The following is a 20,226-nucleotide window of genomic DNA, read 5'->3' as shown; positions in this document are numbered from 1 at the left end:
AAAAAAACTTATACATTAAGTTTGACACTCCTCCATAAATATCATTAATAAATTTTAATATTAGTAGCAGTAAGGGGTAAAGTGCAACAAGACATGACATTACTCTACCAAGAACAGTGGCTATAACTCCTCTGAGAAATTTTTCTGGGCCAAGGTTTTGAATTTCTAGGTAGAAAACCACATAAAAGTAGATCCTCTTAAACGGGTTCCGCGGTATTATATTTCAGGAAGGTTAAACTATCGAACTAGGTGTGACTCTTTTAAGAAAAAGGTTGCTCTGACTTACTATTTGTTGTTGGGTAGAAAATTCCACTAGTGTGATTGCGTTTTTATAGTTTGAAAATACGCCATTATTAAGTCTTATTATTCCTTTCCTGTCTGCCTAATTCACTTAATACATGCCGTAATATTGTGAGAAATTTAGCGGCTGCATTTCCGATGAGAATGAATAATATTTGAAAAGACATGAATAATTCACGCTCTAAGCAGTACAGTTATACATCTGAATATGGAATTCATTTATTTTTCCGAGGAGGTATAAATAATTTATGTTTTGATTGAAATTAGAATGAGAATCAGACACGTCGTTAACCATAATCAGGGTTATGCAGTGGCAACCCTCCTTCACGACCACTGAAGGTCCAGACGGCTTCTTTTTTGTCAACAAGTCGAGTGGCCTATTCAAAGGGGTTTCGCTGCATGTAACTGAATATGAATGTCCTAATGACCTCCCCGCTCTTAAGATCTAGCCTTTAATTATGATCATTTCATCTATTTAAGATCAGGGATTTCTGAGGGCAGGTGCTACGAGTGTACCCTTTAATTTGAGATTACAAAAGCATTTTTTTTTTTCAATGTTTGTTAGCAATTCTATTCCAACGCGGTTATTTAAGCAAAAAGTCTGGAAATGCATTGTCTAAAATGCTTATTATAAACAAATCTTGTCGGCACCAACAAACTGTAGAAATAAAATATATATATACACACACACACACGCCTTTAATTTGGATAATATAATATACATTATTAGGGGTCGTGGATAATGTTTTTCCCTGACGCACAATGCCTCAATATCCATAATATGCCGTATTTTTCAGATCACAATATAGTCTGGATTACAATTTCGAAGGCAAAATGCAAATAGGTTTTACGTGAACAAGTTCTGAAATGCATAAAGAATAAATGGAGTATGTCATGGTAGTGTGGCTTTGTTCCCACGTTCTTTTAAGATATTATTTTTCACCATAAGGATGAAGCTTTCGTGGTCCTTTCAACGCAAATGAACTACCTAAAATACTACAATGAAGTACTGTACAAAGTTCCAACGCACATGTGACAAAAGTATTTGTAGCAATGCCAGTTTCATGTGGGTGGCATATTTTGTCTCCTTTAAGCGCTCATATTTCTGGGGAACAAACTGTTGTAGGAACCATGGTTGTGTACTATGTAAGTACACAAGTGCAACCTTTTTTTGGAGGGGAGACCTAAATTTATACCCGAGCTACTACGAACCCACCCAGTGAAGGTGTAATTTTCGAAAAAATTAATTCGACTTCACTGTCTATTTTGGCAGCGTACCTGCCCACCATGATAGATAGTGGGCTCGCTACTTGTCACTTGTTAGGGGATGTCTGGTTTCGAATACCGTAAAAGACTAGGGAGATCAAAAAAGACCCTTCAGTGGGAGTTGTAGTTAGCTGATCTCTCCACAGTTTAATCTTTTTTTTTTTACAATAAAAGCTCAATCTAGTACTAAATGAATAGGCGAAATTATGACAAAAGAGATCAGTGCACCAAGGGGGTGGGGGACAGCCAAGTAAGTATACAGCAGGGAGGCTGGCCAGACTTAAAAAAAAATAAATAAATAAGCGCTGTATACATTAAGTAACTTGCTATATGTTAAGTAAGTCAAATGTAGATCACAATAATATAGGGAATAAAGTTAAAAGGAAAAAAAATCATTACCTTTAATCATTTTTTAATGATTTTCTAGTAAACGGGATAATTGTGATTGCACATCAGAATTCTGTTTAAGAAAATGCCACATTTTCCCTGATAACAAGAATTAGATAACTTAGTGAGGGGGTGGGGGGCTGGGTCTAACCAAATCCAATGCAGAACTCCTGGTATCCCATTTAGAGGAGTGGAATCTCTTGAATACTAGCTACAAGACTTCGACATATAGAAAAACATGTCGCTTATCCACTGTTGAAAAATCCCTGTACCATTATTTTTATTTGATTGGTGTTTCTGAAGAAATTGGTATTGGTCAAAACTCAGAAGAGTGGCACCTTTTCAAAGACAGTTCAATTAAAAGTTTGAAAGTCTGTTGCTTCACAATGGGAATGTACACTCGTCAACTCTTGTTTGGAGCCCAATTCATATTAAAGAAGACTACGGAAATATGAAGCTATGTGTTAGAGGAAATCAAATATAATCAGTATAAATGGAATGTCTGTGGGGACTTCAAGGTTCTGAGGTTCCGTCTGGGTTTGCAAGGTGATTTGACTAATTATTCTTGTTTTCTCTTTCTGGGACAAGAAGTTGATCAGCATTACAAGAGAGTATAAATAAATAAAATTTGTTTATATTCCGGAAAGACCTAAGATCAGAGGAATTCACAAGACAGAAAGAATACAAGAACATTACTTTATTCAGAAGTAATACGGCTTGAGCTGTCAACTCAAACGCCTATAGTAATGTACCCTCGCGTTTGACCATTCGGCTACAGTCACAGTATAAGAAAACGATCTACAGGAATCGACTTGAGGCCTTACTCACACAGTATAGTAAACAATCCCTTGGTTCCACGAAAAAAAGTCTTCCTTCCCTCACCCCATATCAAGATGGGACTGTTAAAACAATTTGTTAAAGGATTGGATACTCAAGGTGACACTTTCGAGCATATAAAATCTGTTTCCAAAACCGTTTGATGTGAAAGGAAGCATATTTATTGGTCCATAAGTTAAGCGGACGTTGGCTTCACAAGAATTGGAAGACCAAATGACCGATGTTGAGCGAAATACCTGGTAATCGTTTCGCCTTTTACTGATTGGCTTTCTTGGAAACATTAAAAATGAAAATTACAAAGGACTAGTTGAAAATTGATGGAAAATTAAGAAAAAATATTTTGCAGAATGTTAATAAAGCTCCATTACTTACACTCTTCCTGGATTTTTTCAGACCAAATCTGGCCGATGTTAGTGAAGAGCATGGAAAGCGATTCCACCAGACAAACAGTTAATAAAAAATAGGTACTAGAAAGGTAGGATGAAGTATGATGGTCACTTATGTTTAGTTCTTATATTGGAATGATCACACTGACCACAAAAGACAAGGATATACATTTTTAAGGATTATTTTATTTATTATTTATTTTTTATTAATCCGAGGTGGTTTCAACTTTTGAATTTGTGATTTTTTTTAGCTTGTTTATCGTTGTTTAGACAAAGATTAATACAGTACTTTGTCTTGTACAAAAGTTAAGCATTGTTAATAAATTTGTTGTAGTACTATTTTGCATCTTTACTTTTCTTTAATTTCTAGGTAACCGATTGCCGCTATGCGAAAACTAACACTGCACTCGGGATAAGCAACTCCAAATGAACACCACCGAAATAAAAAGAAACAGAATTTTTTTGAAAATTTGTTGTATAGTGTAACAAATTTTCAAAAAGGTTGTATACTGAAATTTCAAGATTTTATTTTGGTATGACGATTTTCTGACAGCATAGTGGCAGAATACATCGCCACAAGTTTGGAGAAGTCTGGGATCGATTCCCATCTGTGACTGGAAAAATTCTTGAAGGCTTCTTCAATCGGAGCTGCATTAGGCTTCATCGTAACTGTAGTAGAGTTTCTCCCCATAGGTTATGCAAATTGACCTGTGAACAGACTTTGTCCAGTCACTCTTCTTCCAAAAGAAGCCCTTTCAACTACATATTCGCTTATTAAGTGGTAACAATTCCTTATGAACTGGCAATTATTTTTGTATTGTTCCTATGTACTCTTTTAATGGAAACAACAAAATCTTTTCAATCCAAGTGGACTGAAAGCTGGCCATCTTGGAGAAGGGAGTAATCCAACTGCTCACGTTTTGAAACTTGAGAAACCCAAACACGAAAGGTATTAGAACCTGTAATTAAGTAGTACTACTAAGCTAAGTACTACATGCATTAAGCATGTACACTGGTGTGCAAAATTTAAGGACCAGTCAGGTTTTCACCTGTAGCTTCTCATAGGAGTGGCCTGGACATGGGAAAAGCATACCAAAGGAACCTTGTGAGGTACAGAAATGATGAAGGAAACAACACCGACACAACAACGGAAACAAAACTGTACAGAGAGACTTTATTCAAAAATGGCAACATAGCACTGGCTGCCATGATACAGATGCATCACTGCCAACAAAAAAATATTCTTTTTATACTCCGGCACGACCGTCAGGTCAGTGGAGTTTACAATAAATCAATTAATACAAATATTAATGGTATTTAGTAGTCACGGGCTTGAACCCCGGTCCACTCGCGCTCTTGTCCACTCGGCTATGGCAAAGATGGAACAAAGGGAAGAGGTGGTCCTCAGTAGGAGATATGGCCACCCCTAATGTCGATGCAGGCTTTGCACCGCCTGTCCATACTTAGAACAATGTTGTTGATAAGAGTTTGCGGTAACATCGTCGATTCCTCTTTCAGCGCCATCTTCAACATTTTTTGGTGGGTGTGGACGTGCCACTAGGCATCTCCCCAGAGCGTCCCATATGTGTTAAATGGGATTTAGATCGAAAAACGGGCAGACCAATCCATACTAACAATGCTCTCACTTTCCAAAAGCATATCAACAGCTGCAGTGCGGCGGGGTGTGGCGTTTGTCATCCATAAACACGAACTCGGGGCCAATGGCACCTCGGAACAGACGCACATGGGGAAGGATTACCTCAGTATGAAATTGGTCGATCTCAGAACCCTTGTCTGAGATCGGCTAGGTCAGTACAGTAGCGTGCAACGGTTACAGTACCGCCTTCCAGTATCTGGAGGTTGTGTACGTCCATCCAAGATTACGCCTCCCCAGACGAGAATACTTCGACCGCCATATCGATCCCTTTCAGTGATGTTTGCGGGGTGATACCGTGTGCCAACTTCTCGCCAGATTAGCTGACGTCCAGAATCGCTGCTGAGACTGAATCTACTCTCATCAGTAAAGAGTACCTTAGGTAAAGATTTTGTGGTTGTAACCTTTAGAAATAGTGTTGGTCCTTAAGTTTTGCACACCACTGTAGTACTTAGCAACATGCAAAAGTTAAAGGTTGAGAAGACACTTGTTGGCATTAGACTTGAATTTCAGCAGACTGTAATTCCGAGAAATACATGAGAAGGAAGATTGTTCCAGAAAACAGAAGTTGAAGGGATAGATGTGGAAGAAGAAAAGTTGGTTCTGTGAGTTGGCTTGCGGCACGTGTTCGAACTGGTTTGAAAGAGAGTGGAGGAATTACAGATGCCGATTCAGAACAGTGCCCATAGAAGTATTTGTAGAAAAGGCATGCAGCAAGAAATTTCGCAAGAGACGGGTCATCAATTAACTGACTACTCTCTTTTGAATGGAGGAACTTGAGAGGGTTTGGGACACCACCCCAGATGTGGGAACAATATTTCACGGTAGGGTAGATTTGAGATATTTACAGAGTATTATAGTTGTTTTGGAGAAAAGTAACGCAGAGAACGAAATAGAAAACTCAATTTTTGATGCGAAGGAAGCAATAAACAGGTCGCTTTAAATAGGGTCAAAACATATAGATTCGCAATAGGCGAAAAAGATTTACGGTTAACATTTCTTTTCTGATAATATCATAAAACCATAGAATAGTGAAGGCATTAATAACAAACCTAGTAGATATATAAAGCAAAGGCCAGTTTATATGGAAGAAGGACACTTGAAAAATCCACAAATCCATCATGTATTTTTGGATTAAAGTAAATTATTATCGAGATACGTTCTGAAATCAATCAGAATGAAGAATTTTCTTCTTTAAGAAAAAGCGTATTTATACATGCTGAAATTGAATGATTTTCTTCGAAACTGGATAGAAATAACTCTAGTCATCGATGGGGCTTGAACCCAGACCTATAAGAGTTCTCGGTTCGAGTCCCGTGGCTAAGTCTACTACAAATACGTTGAACATTTCAAACTGTGAAGCAAATCATCTCGCGTTGCCTCAGTCTTACGCTACAAATAAACATCCAGTTGCATGATAAGGAACGGCAAGGTAACTTGCGTCATATTACGAAATGTTTTGATAAATTCAAATTTTATAATTTAAAATGATTTAAAGCGGCACAGTTAAACATCAAAATAAGGGAATTCACCAGAGATGTGTCTCTTAACACATCTCCAAACAACAATATTCATTCAGGGTAGTTTTGAATATCACAATAGGCATTTAATTTGGAAATTATAAAGGGGTGAAAGTTTTCCTAGCAGGACTAAAGAAAGGGCAGTCTGAATTTCAAAAACAACAATAAATGTACTTCTGCACATTACCAATTTGAATTTTAACTCTTATTGATTTCCAGTGTCCATTTTTTCAACCGAAGTGAATTTAGAAGTACGATTGCTCCTTCTGTGCCATTTAGGCTCCAGGAACTGCATCAGAATACCTTTAACGAGTGATAGTATACATTAAACGCAATTATGTACTCGAACAGCAAACAAGGTCTTCCTGGGCGAAGTCATAGCTGGTTTCAATCACTGCGACTCTTGACAGCTCCCAAAAGAAGCCCCGAAATTTTCGTCACGTACTGTAGTGTCGCTAAGAGTTTTTAAAATATTTTATTCCCCTTTTATTATCTCGTCATAAGCACATAAAGCGTCATCTGGAGAAGCGATTACCTCCTTCAATTCATTAATAGAGTCTACAATGTGTCCGCAGCTGACACACAACCGAATGAAGCTATCAACAGAAGTAGCTCGGATCCCTACAGGTGTCCCCTTTACTAAGCCTTCACCCCAGTAAACTTAAGGCTGGTTTTTCATTAATAACTACTCAGTGTCAACGTTCAAAAAGCTAGACTGTCCGATGAATTTACATTTCAGATGAGCTGTGTGGATGGGGAAAAGGTCTCGTGTCAAGACAAGCCTGCCTCGAGCTATGCTCGCAATAAACACGCAAGAGGAGAACTCCTCCCTTTGGTTACTATAAGTCCTACCAGCCGTGGAAAAGAGGTAATGAGAAAAGCTCTCTGGGCATACGTTACGCCGAAGCACGCAACAATTGGGAAGGGGGGTATGCAGGGGGTTCAAGGACAGATGACACATCTTCGGTGTCGCCAAAGTAACAGGTTGTCTTCTCCTCCGACTGTAACTCTAAAGTACGGTGGCTGAAAGTAAGCAATAAATCGCCGGACGCTACAGGAATGTTGCGCTACCACTGAGCGAAGCCACCCAGAGGAGACATCGAAAATCGATTATTAGCAAAAAATAAAACATAAAAAACTCAAACAGGAGCAGGACAGTGGAGATCAATTGATGGATTTCTTAGATGACGTTAAAAGCTTCATCCTAGATAGGAAAAATAGCTGGAATTCCAAATGGAAAAGCCTCCACCAGTTGCCTGTTCATTCGAACGGTGATATCTAAACGCTGAGGACTTTGACATCTTTTAAAAAAAATTGTTTAAAATCCTTTAGGAAATGAGCTGCTTCGTATTTTCAATATCACCGAGATGACGCTCTGGTCATACCTTAGAAGCGAAGACAAAGAGATGTCAATAAAGTAATTATAACCTTCTTGTTAACTGCATAACTAATGTTGTCCCCACGCTTCATTTAATCTGGATCATAATTACAATAAGTGGGCTCAACGTAAAAATGATCTACAGGGGCTATGTAACCTTAGCGAACACAGAATTGCCTTGTCTTGTCTTTTTAAATTATTCACAGTTCTCCATAATAAATAAAGCAAAGATTGCATCATACATTGGTGGACAAAAGTTAAGGTACGAATGACGAAACTGCAATAGTATTCCTCCAGGAGAATAGTTCGTGACTCGTGTAAGATTCTGAGGGGTGAATTATGTCTGCACCATCTCTTCGGACCATCTTCCCCGCTCTAGCGCTCCATGATGGTTTTAGGTCCCTTTCTCTGTCTGTCGATGAAGATGCTTCGCGAATTGGACTCATCGTAAACAACCCGTTGGACTACTGCTCTCAGGTCCAAATGATATATTCACGACATTAGAGGTGAGAGAAAAATCATGGGTCATCTCTCTCTTTCCTCCCACCACCGCTTTGCAGCCTGCGAGATACAGTTCATTGAACATTTCATCCGAAAAGGGTTGTTGTGCTGTCATTCTCATGCATTGTCCGGCAGTTCGTGTAAGTCATCCTCCAATATTGTGATCAATGATCAACCTTGTACAACTGCTCTGGAAATGAGTAGTTGTACAAGGTTGATCACTTCTTGGAATACTTCTTGGAACTGTCTTAACAATAGGGATATTATTTTTGTATGAAGTTGGCCGATCTCAGAACCCCTGTCTGAGATCGGCTAGCTTCCATCCTTCCAACCGCTCTCCACCGCATAGAATTACTCATACGGTGTCTCCATGTCATACTATGAAACGTTAATCGAATTTTCTTGGTATTCGTACACAATCGAACTGAGCGAGTGAAGCATACTCAGAGGGCTCTTTTAAAACACTCTTATTTGCATTTACATCAATCACCTGAGCGATTGCATAATTTCGGTTCTATTTACAAAGCAGAAAAGCTTCAATTTTGTTCCAGCAAGACTAAAGAAAACAACCAAATAAATAATATTAATAATGGTCGGACAAGCCAAATCTCACCTGATCAGACAGGTTTCTTCCCTTCTAAAACTTCAGCGCTTTTTTGTTGAAGTGCATAATGGTAAACCCTACTTATTCCTCACTGGGTCTGCCACACCAAGCTTCAACTTTCTGTAACCCATACGTTTTTCGATTACTACCAAGCTGCGTTAGCTGACGAACTTCTCGCAATACTCACTTTACCTTCCCGATAGCACCTTAGTGGACAGCTGAGAAAACACAACTTGCACCTGCGTGTACACTGCGAATTAACGATATGTAAATTGTATGCGCATAGTACGCGGCATTACTTTATTCCCAGTATTTAGAGGGGTGTTCCACAATAACTTTTAGTTGCATAGCGTGTTATTAATGTACGTCGCATTGAAAATGTCTTTATAGAATTCGAAACTCAAAGGAAATAGCAGGGTGAAGTTAACTCTCTTCATCCATTATTTCTTCCCATCCGCCCAACCTGCACACATTTCAATAAACTCTTTTTAATTGTATTAGGTGACAGTCCTCTGAGAACGGAGTATGGATATCTTTCCATTGGGGACGTGATATTCAATTTGCATAACTTAACTCGATTTCGTGCAAAGTGTGAAAGGAAGCCCATTTAATAAATATTTAAAAAAATCGAATTGCTAATCGACATGCCCGACTGTCGATTAGCAATTCGAGGGGAGAGAGAGATGGATGTTATTAAATTGAAAACTATGGAAGTCAAGTTGAAATTCTGCAAATATTTCTTTTCAACACGATAGATGCGACAATAAACAAAATTTTATTTTGGTTTTTAGTCAAAATTACGCAGGTCATTCGGGCTAAATTGACCCAGAGAATAGTTGTCAGAAATTATTACATATTTTAATTTAATTACTATTAATCTTTAATAAGCAGAATCTTATTAATTATGTAATAGCATAAGAAGTTTCAATAGAATTTATAAACTCCTTGAGAAAAAGTAGTTTAAAGAATTTATCTGAAGGAGTTTGTGTAATATGGAATGCGTGAGTGTTTAAACTTGTAATAGTATAGGAGAAAGCTTGCTTCTTGTCCAAATGGTGTTCTAGAGTCTTTTCAAAATCGCAGGTTGCAAATGCTATCCATCGATACTGCCAGCTCTACACGGATCATAAAGTTCATAAGAGTAGCGTCGCATTGCATCCTCAATTAAGAACAAATGCATCGATGATCTTCGTACATTTCCTCCAACCATAATGAACACATTCCATTCAGTGCCTCCCTTGATTTTCCGATAGAAAGACATTTCTCCACTTTTTCTTAAAATCTTTTCTTCAGACTTAACTCCTGCTTTTTTGTAGTCTTTTAAATTATCTTATTCAACTGCTGTATTTTCCAGAAGAGGAAAGTCGAGTTAATTATTGACCAATGACTCTATAAGCTCTCTCCACACCCATCACCCAAAAAAAATGGCATTCAGTTTCTCCGTACGCCTTTTCTGCAGATACTTCCTTGAGCTATATTTTTCTAAATTGGCATCTGCAGTTCCACATCTCTCTCTCTCTCTCTCTCTCTCTCTCTCTCTCTCTCTCTCTCTCTCCAGAACAGTTCGATCACGTGCCTCAAATAATCGCTGTCCTTTCACTGCGCAAATCCAAACTGACAGCACTAACCTTTCTCTTCCTCGTTTATTTCCTTTACTCCTTTTCTTTCAAACAACCTTCCTTCACGCGTATTTCCTGAAAATACTACCCACAAAAATTCGCGTCCATCGTGTACGTACCTTTTATCTTCTCAACTTTTGACCCCTACAGTAAAAGAGTGCCATAAGGTTCTAATACCTTTTGTATTTGAGGTAACCATAAAAAAAATTTAAAATATTTAAAAAACACTACACTTAAACGGAGCGCGTGGCCCACCTAATTGAGTAAGACCGACAAAAATATTACATTGGGCAATATTGACCCGGTCCTCTCCCCCACTGGATTCGCAGTAAAATTTGGCAGGCTGTAAGACTGTCTTCGGTTCTTGCTGATAATATTTTTATCAACAAGAACCGGAAGGTATTTCAATTTTTTATTTAAATTTTTTATTTTAAAATGCAAAATTGGAATATTTATGACTCCAAAAATTCTTGAATGTATGACGTAACCCGCTATTAATTTGGACCTCCTAGTTATTACAGAAACTTAAACACCCTACTCAGAGAGGCATAGGTGGTAATTAAAACCCGAGAACTTCGGGCAGCAAAGGTCAACTTAAGGGACGGCCCCATTAATTACCGTCTTCCATGTAGGGGTTAACATATTGCCTTCAGTAAGTGCAGGAAAGCGTAGTAAAGTACTGTTACGAGCAAGGAGGGTCGAATGTTGAAAGGAGCAGACTCAGATAACTGATATAAATCTGAGGTAAAGAACTTGTCTAGTCGATAAACGAGAATAACTGGAAGTAAACTCTCCCGCTATTTTACAGTATGGTTAATACAAGAGAAACAAAAATCGACTTTGTGTGAAGAAATCTCGTTAGATGTATTGATTACCATGACCATATCGCATAATAAAAGACAAAGAATCTTAAAAGAATGTGTGGAGGAAAGAAAACAGCACGCAGTGAGGTGTATGCCACATAATTCCTCTTAAAATGGGTGTCATACGTTGTAGAAAGTAGTTAAAATAAAAATGTCCCGTTCACAAATTTGTATTAATCAAAGGGTGTATTATCCACTCGTAAGATAATTGTATGCTATCCAGGTGTTCGGTAGTGCTGCAGGAGATGCTGTGAGGTGAACCACCGGTTGCTATCCTCCTCTGTCATCTTGTGATAATAACCACAGAAAGAAGGACATTCTGGACAAACTGCTTCAAGCCTTGTTCTAAGTATAATGATATAACGCACATTATTTCGAACCCCATCCTCGCTCCCATAAGGATAATCATACGTCATGTCACAAATGGCTTGCAAAGCACGAGTGAAATATTTAGAAAGAGAGAATAACAGAAGAAGCAAAGTTTTGGTTCCATTTTATTGATGTAATAAATCAGATTCAAAGGTATAGAGACCATACGACGTTTTAAATCAAAACATACATTGACTCTTCGTCAGGACATTTAGAACTATGAATCTCTTCAAAGAGCTACAACAAAACACAGCAGGAAACTGGCGGTCGTATAACACGTGATCAGATTGCTGTAATATGACACGTGATTGGTTGGAAATTATGTAATTGATCGCTTTGTTAGTGCATGTTGACTGATACATAGTGTTATTAGCAGAAAGATCCCTGAACAGGTTCAACCTGAAAGGATTGACTTGTATCTCCGGGCTCTTATTAATGGCTTTGTTTCTCTTGGTTTCCATTAATAAAACCTTCTTGTTGGAATTTTTGTGATGGTCTGCGGTGATGATTCTGTTGTTGACAGTTAAGGTGATTTCGTGCGGTTCTGTAAGAGCTTAGAAATTGTTGTTACCTCTCAGTTTAAGGGCAGGATAATTGCATAAGATTATTATGACCTGTTAAAAACAGTATCGCTATCCTGAACGGAATAATCCGGTTGTAAAATTAAGACGTTTATAAAATTGGAAAGATCTTTCAAGAGACTAATTGGCCGTTTTAGAATAAGTGGGATGAAAAACTCAGATTTTCCGCAGGGAAGAAGTTATCACGGTGGTTATGACCACCGTGATAGCTTTATTTCAATAAATACGATCAGTAATAAATAAAGGTAACATATTATGAAAACATTTCAATTTCAAACATTGATAAACGTTAAAAGAAGAAGAAAGAAAGAACTATGTGTAATTCTTAACTCTCAAATCAAAGCTAATAATAAATGAATGCAGTCCCATCAACGGAGTAAGGAATTTTTATGGGTCTTTTAACGGAAAAGATTAGACTTGTTCCCTTTATCCCATTTCGCGAAGTGCCTTCTGTTCTAACATTCGTCACCGAGTGGAATACACCTGCAAACGGCGAATGATCAGATTGAAACTTATTAACAGTAGGCCTTAATTTTATCTCCTGAAGGTTGTGAAAGATTTGGTCAAGTGACTGGCCACGCATGGAAGGAGGCGTTCGGAGCAGATGCAAGCCATATGTGAGAAGGGCTTCAGCTGTTATGATGAGCCGAAGTATCATATTTGGAAGACTGTCAACAACTGATGGTCTCCAAATGTGATAAAACCATCAACAATCAATTATTTAAAACTAAGATGTATTGGACTCTTTCCAAAGTCCTATACGAGATCCAGAATTTCCTCTGCACAGAGAAAATGCTAGGCATTCTGTGTTAGTCAATAAATATTGCTGTTACATACAATAAATTGCTAATAATTCATCTAAAACATGAATAGCAGATATATATGGCATGCATGCCATATTTTGTCGGCCACCAAAAGAAATATAAAAGGCCACTTAACACTCACCCCTCATTTTAAAAACTGATCTACGATGGGTCCAATTTTCTTTTCTTTGATTTTCTTGCAGATCCTTCTACTTTACAGCCCCTCTTCGGCACCCAATAGTCAGCCATCATGTTGACTTCCACCTCCTCTGATACCTTACCTCCACGTCTTTAATGTCTTGGTGAAACCTCTCACCTTGTTCTTCATTAACACTTCTTAGATTTTCTGGGAAGTAGTCGATGTGGTTGTGTAAAAAATGTACCTTGATACTCATGTTGCAGTCCAGCTTCCTGAAGTTTGCCAACATATTTTCAACTATATTCTTGTAATCCGGATTCTTGTTGTTCCCCAAGAAATTCTCAACAACAGATCTGAAACTAGTCCATGCCTTATTGAAGACAGTTTCATTGTGAAATCAGTGGTATTTAAAGCAGTACCGCATTTATTAGTGCTGGGAGTACCACAGATTTTTTCCCGGAGAAGAATGTGTGGCTATTTTGGAATATTACTCTGCATCCAGATAATTTTTGCAATGTCAAGAGACATTCAGTGATAAATATCTAAAGAGAGAAATGTACCAAATACGACAACCCTCCTTCATATGGTTGCACAAAATAAAACACGCTAAAAAGAACGCATGCGCGTACACGAACAAGGCAGACACTTCCAGAACGTTCTGTAACAATTTTCATTAAATTTTCTAATAGTTTTTAATAACATTTTGTTATATCGTAAACTAAATTGCATTTTTAATTTCAATTTACATATATATGAAATCCCAGCGCCTTCTATTGCTGAATTTGGCGTGGAAGTTAAGGAACAGTTCGGATGACTGCGACGTGGACACAAATCCGGCCCAGTTCTGATCCGAGTCGAATAAAAAGGAACATGAACAAAGTGAAGTTCATTTTTAAATGCTTTTACAGCTCAGACAGGTTTGCGACCTTTTTAACAGAGGGTGGGTTGGTAATAAAATTGCCACACCTTAGCCACACGTAAAAAGAAAGTTAGAATTATGTCTCTATTCAATTTCATTAACTGAAACGTTTCTTTTAAATTGTCGTGATATATAAAGATTAAAGAGACAGCACCCTGACACAGAACTCTCTAAAAACAATAATAAACCGAAATAAAATCTAACAGCTTCACTCCGAGGAGACAGTACGGATTGAGGTAGAAGCCATTGACAAAGAGCAGAACATGCGAGCTGATTTAAAACGCACGGGGAAAGAAGGGTTTCTATAAAATACACGGTGATATAGTGTCCTTTTAGAAGATAAGATGTCTCCAAGGAACATTAAAGGAAAAAGAATCTCGGTAAACAGACGATACGTATGCCTTTCATCGAGAGCTTGGTGCCCTTCCTTCTCACGCTTTATTAAAAGTCTCGGGGTATCTTTACGTTTAGGGAGCGGAAATCTAATCACACCATCCAGCGAATGTGTGGAGGTAGCACCAGAATGGAAATGGCACTGTTTATACGTGTTCGTTGTGAAAAGGGAGCGGCTAAATGGCTACATATGTTATATTTTAAGTCCGTCAATTCTTCAACACGGGCCATTACGTGTAACTCCCATAAAACAATGCGGGTGTGGTAAATTTTGCTACAACAATAAAACTAGGGACAATCCATAAAAATCTCCCTGGAATCTCCTTCGAAGGCGTGTTTAAAAATTTCCTGCTCCGTGAATGGCAAAGAGGTCGCTGCAGTCGTTTACAAATAACGCCTCCAATTCTGGAGAGACCAACTAAGATATTTCACTGTCGAGACACAAAAGAGAACTCTTGTAATATCCAAAACTGGATTTCAAAGAAGTCGTGTTTATACGAGGGACGAGAACTGCCAAAATAGGGGTTAAACTATTCAGAGCACGTTTCTTGATTAAGGACCGGAGATACGAACTCTGAAGTAGTGTGGCACCTTTTTTTTTGTGACATTTTGTATCTACTTCGCTCGATATTCTTGCTCTATGTGATGGCATCTATGCAAATCTTTAGACTAGCTGACAGCCAGGTCACGAGCGAAGTAATAACCTTATTAGCTGTAGAGAAAGTAAGTGATTTCTAATCAGCCGATATATTTAAATTAACACTACTCCTGATAGCGTTTAGCTATTCAATTTCGCGTCGTACAGAGCACCTACGGAGGTCTTGTGAGTTCACGGTCATATTCTGAGAATTATAATAAAAATAAACGATTTCTTCAAATACTGTACTTGCTCTAACCTTGAGAATTAAAGCCAACGAATTAACTGAATAACCGGTCGGGGTGAAGTCCTACTAATCATTAATAATTGACAGCAGAAATTAAATATGATGGATATTAAGAAAATTGCTACTGAATTTATAAAAGTTGAAAAAATTTGCATAATTCTACTGCAGTTCAGGTTAACGGATATTTGAAATATTTTCAATAGGGACATTCGACAGAAGATTTGGGCAGTTTTGGGACTACAGTATCCGTTAGCAGAATTATTGATTGTTCGAGAGGATCGATTATTCCAACATCTGTTTTCTGTTTTGTTGGGAGGGGCTTAGACATTCTCCTTGAAACCAGAATCTTTTATTTGGTTCCTTGACCTTGGAAAAAAAAAAAGCTCTAAAAGGCAAACGTTTTCACACGATCTTGTGAAGACCACATAACTAGGTAATTTAAAGAGTGAAAGTCTAAACACTAAAGTAACTTTTTTGTAATATGTGATTCCCGATTATCTTCGGGTGATCCTGAGGGCCCCAAGAAATGCGGGCATACAGGCGGAATGGTACACCAAAAATTGAAGTAATGTCTATAACCCGAGGAGCATGGAGGATTGAATAACTCAATAATGACCATTTACACAACTACGAACATAATTTGTTATGTGGGCTTAATATATATCATGGAATGAACCAGCAAACCTTCAGAGGACCTGGTGGAAACTTTCATTAGGACTGCAAACAAAGTACAAAGTACATTCCACATTGGCAGTTTTGACAGGCGTCAACATCGGACAGTACAATTATACAATATTAAACGAAACATTCATGGGAGCTTTTACTCCCTCATTGGTGCGCTTATGGGATGTGATCCTCAGACAACATACCATTATGTGTAAGCACTTTGAAAGCCCGTACTCTGGTACAAAAAATTCCTAGCCCATGGTTAAAAGTTGCGCTGGCAAGTATAGAGTACGCGAAAAGTCTCTGTGTACGTGTATTTGCACTATGCTGGAAGTAAGGAAGTCTCATACGCACTCAGGTGATGTATATGGATATGTAATCTTAACTCCCCTCCAACTCCACAGTATCCCACTACCCTTCAACCAGTGGTGCTGTAAACAGGGAGCTTCTTGGATGTGAAAATGTTGTGCAAATGGCGCTATCAATTGACGCCATTGTGGTTTTGGTGGCACGTCTGTTTCGTTGTGAAGGGATGCAGAAGTCAAACAGAAATTTGGGGAAATGTATTCCGAAATTCGTTTTTTAACACACTGCAACTGTTGAATAATAAGTTCTGAAGTTGCATCCATCCACGTCAACACCGGCGTATGGACTGGAAGCACGTGATCACATAAAGAGAAGCAATATTGCCGATACTTTCGAGACTTCCTTACATGTATTGTGCCTTATGTATGGCAGCTTATGTAGAAATGCAAAAGATGGGCAGAAGCGGTGAACTCAGAAACCTCCAACTGAGAGTCATCACAGGATGCCATATTAACAATAAATCTGTTCGTGCCATTGCAGCAAAACTGCAACTCCCAAGATCAACACTGATTGATGCCAGCACCAAATGGAAACATAATGGTACTACTACAGCTGTGAAACGTTCAGATAGACCGCAGAAACTGATGAAAACAGATCACCATCAACCAGGAGTTGTTGTTGTTGTTGTGATTGGTTTTTAGGAGCATCAGCGACTAAGGCCTTATTGCTCAGTGTATATTGTCTGTAAATTGCTTGTGTTCTGTGGTCGATTTTATGTTTGCCGGGCGAAAAACTCGAATTCCCCGGAGGAAAACCATGCTACCCTCGCCTGCGACCAACTAACTCAGTCACGATATGAAAAGGGCCCAGAAAAATTCCTCTCGTCATCGACGGGACTCAAACTCAGGTCTTTTCCACCCGGCAATTCTACCAACTATGCTACCCACGAGGGTATTTACTGAATTATTTATTATTATTTTTTTTATTTATTATTATTATTTTTTTTATTTATTTTTTTTTTTTTTGTTAGTTGTTGGCGCATCGGCTTCTGGGGCCATATTGCACCTCCCAAGGTTTTTGCATTTTCTACTCTGATCCAAGCCAGAGGCGGGATTCGAACCCCCTCGACCTTTGGGTTGCCAGGCAGGCACTTTACCCACCCGGCTAGCCCGGTCGGCTTACTGAATTAAATAATCAAACTTACAAAGGTATAAATGTTTAATTATTTAATTATATAGAGACAATAGTGTTTAACTAGACAACAATTTACATATTTTTTTAAATTTTATTTATTGTATTAGCGGTCCTTTCCAAAGTTTAGTAACACCGCTGTCTAATATACAGATAATTTACATAACAATAATGCACGCCCTCCCCTGTTTTGCCCAATTACAGGGTGGAAGATCCTCTAAAACGACACATTTGACCAACAAAATAGATACGTATAGAAAACAGTTTCTTTAACAACAATTTATATTAAAAAATTAATTTAAAATGTTGTTTAGAAAGTTAGAAAATACTGTATTTAGAGTTTACATTACATCAAAAATGACCACCAAAGGCGCTGAGGTTTACCCGTCTTTGCCCAGCCCCTACTCTTAAAATATCGGTTATTTAGATAAGTATATTTATATCGTCATATCTGTTATTATTCCGTATAGTATCCAAAAAAAAAAAAAAATATCAGAAAGTTGATAAAAAAACTTCGACAAAAAAAGAAAAAGCGTACGTTCAGACAACCAGATGTCGTTGCATGAACCCTGTTATCATAATATTTCAGCCGACAGAAGGTACCGATCTACTGTCCCTTAAATTTCATCAGACTGTCAACCTCCACCACCCACGAAGGCAATTTATTTATTCCAATGGAAAGCAAGAGTCACCACCTTTTCAAAATCTCTGATCCGGAAATGAAAGTGTAATTTTGAGTCTTTCACGTAAAATGAACTTTTTACATTACCTTATTTGTACAAATTTCAAAATTCCAGTTTAGTACCTTATCAACGCTGTAGTTTAAAACAGGGACCAACAAATAGTCAATGACGGTGCATAGAAGTAAAAATATAATTTTATAGCAAACACCAAATGCCAGAAATCTCATCAGTTATTTGTCTGCCTGATTTGGTTTTAAAAAATTCACTTCAAACTTTTAACTACCCACTTAATTTGTTTTTTCATAATGAAAACTTATAACAATTCTACACTAGCGTATGACTGTGTAATTTTAAAGTTGCTCCTATGTTGGGAAAGACTGCCAGACCCTTGTTTAAAACATCGTGGGACACGATAAAGCTATATACGTCCTAAAAGAAGCAAATACACACACATATAATTACATCACATTCACCTCGAAATGAAATGGGAGTTTTATTTATTTATTATTAATTTTTTTTTCATAGCCCGAACACGACATGTTTCAGTCCGAACACTCAGAGTCAAGCTTTCTATCAATAACAGACTGTCCAAAATCAAATTTTGAGTTTATTAGTTCTCCCCAATAGGGTGTATTTATGCGCCCTGGTTATTGTGTTCTATTTTAATTCGAAAAATCTTCTTCCACCAACCCACCCCTCTTAACGCCTTAGGAAAGTCTGGTTTGAGATGCCTGATTTCTAAGCTCTGTTATCCACAACTTTTTAGTTTTTCTCCATATGGATGTTCCTTTGTTGTTCCCATCAGGCGAGTTCTTTGGACATTTTCAAAGAAGTCTTTCTTTAGATGCGACATCCAGACCCGAATACAATATTCCAAGCGCAATCTCACCACTGACTTGTATAACGAAACTATGACCTCTCGCCTAGATGAAAAGGAACAGGGGACCATTGATAAAACTGATTCTTGGACACCAGCTCACTCTGCTTGATAAATTTCACATGCGACTGAATCATAACATTCAAGTGTCTCTCATCATTTATTCTCTCCACCTTTACCCATCTAGTGGATAAGTTATTCTCGGTTTATTATTTCCCAGATGGAAACATTTGGAAACAGAGTAAGACGTAAACGAGATTTTCCGAAGCCAGTCATAATCATTGCGAGAGGTCTCAGCGTAACTTCTTCGTTAACTACCTTCCCCACCTTCGTATTATCTACAGATTTCGCTCTCGTGGGTAGCACACTTGGTAGAATCGCCGTCTTCCCCACACCGGGTGGAAAATACCCGAGTTCGAGATCCGTCGATGACGTAAGGAATTTTATTTTATTTATTTATTTTTGAAATTTATACATTTATTTCATTATAAAAAGATGTACGGTATTCGTTGTACCCTATCTTTTTAATTTTGTGGTGATCAAGATTTGATCTTTATTTAATGCCTCTATATAAAGAATAAAATTATTATATAAGTATATATTAAAAGGTCGAAAACCACTGTTAGGTATTTCTTTTGCCCTACGGGTGCCGTGAAAAAAATTACTGGGACACTAAGGGCGCCGTTAACCGAGAAAGTTTGGGAACCTCTGCGGTAATGCATCTTGACCACAGATTCCATAATCTTCCCTGCCGCTAAAATCAATTGAGCGGTCTACAGTTACTATATCCTTCTTAGTTCCCTGTTTGGTATCTCCTTAATGGAATTATAGAGATACCAGTGAAGGAATGAAATAGATAACACTCGTGGTTTCCATGGTGAATGTCATGCAAGTTCCGTATAATTCAATGACTTTGTATACTTCGTCTTAGTTGGAGACTAAGAAGCTCCAGGCCAAAGCAGTTCCCTTTCTTAAAATTATACCTTTGCCCTTATGTGTGACTATCAAAACCTCATTTGTTTCGATAGCCACGAAACTAATCGTCCATTTTGGACGCTAATCACTGCTGAAATGCACCAAAACACCTAATAATTCTATTA

General features: G+C 38.0%; 1 protein-coding gene across 3 annotated transcripts in view; it reads right to left on the bottom strand.

Moving 5' to 3' along the window:
• LOC150090827 (uncharacterized) overlaps positions 1-20,226 on the bottom strand; it is a 147,848-nt gene that overhangs the window by 74,945 nt on the left and 52,677 nt on the right. The window contains exon 1 of one of the 3 annotated variants that reach the window (XM_090380225.1): positions 8,843-8,955. The exons of the other annotated variants lie outside the window; for them this stretch is intronic. The gene's annotated coding sequence lies outside the window, so the exon portion shown is untranslated. Of the gene's footprint in view, positions 1-8,842; positions 8,956-20,226 lie in introns of those variants that run through there. 3 annotated transcript variants of the gene reach the window in all.

The sequence above is a fragment of the Mastigoproctus giganteus genome, chromosome 1, assembly GCF_048544385.1.
Source record: "Mastigoproctus giganteus isolate SK-2022 chromosome 1, ASM4854438v1, whole genome shotgun sequence".
Classification (NCBI taxonomy): Eukaryota; Metazoa; Arthropoda; class Arachnida; order Uropygi; family Thelyphonidae; genus Mastigoproctus; species Mastigoproctus giganteus.
This window is presented reverse-complemented; position numbering and strand designations above follow the sequence as displayed.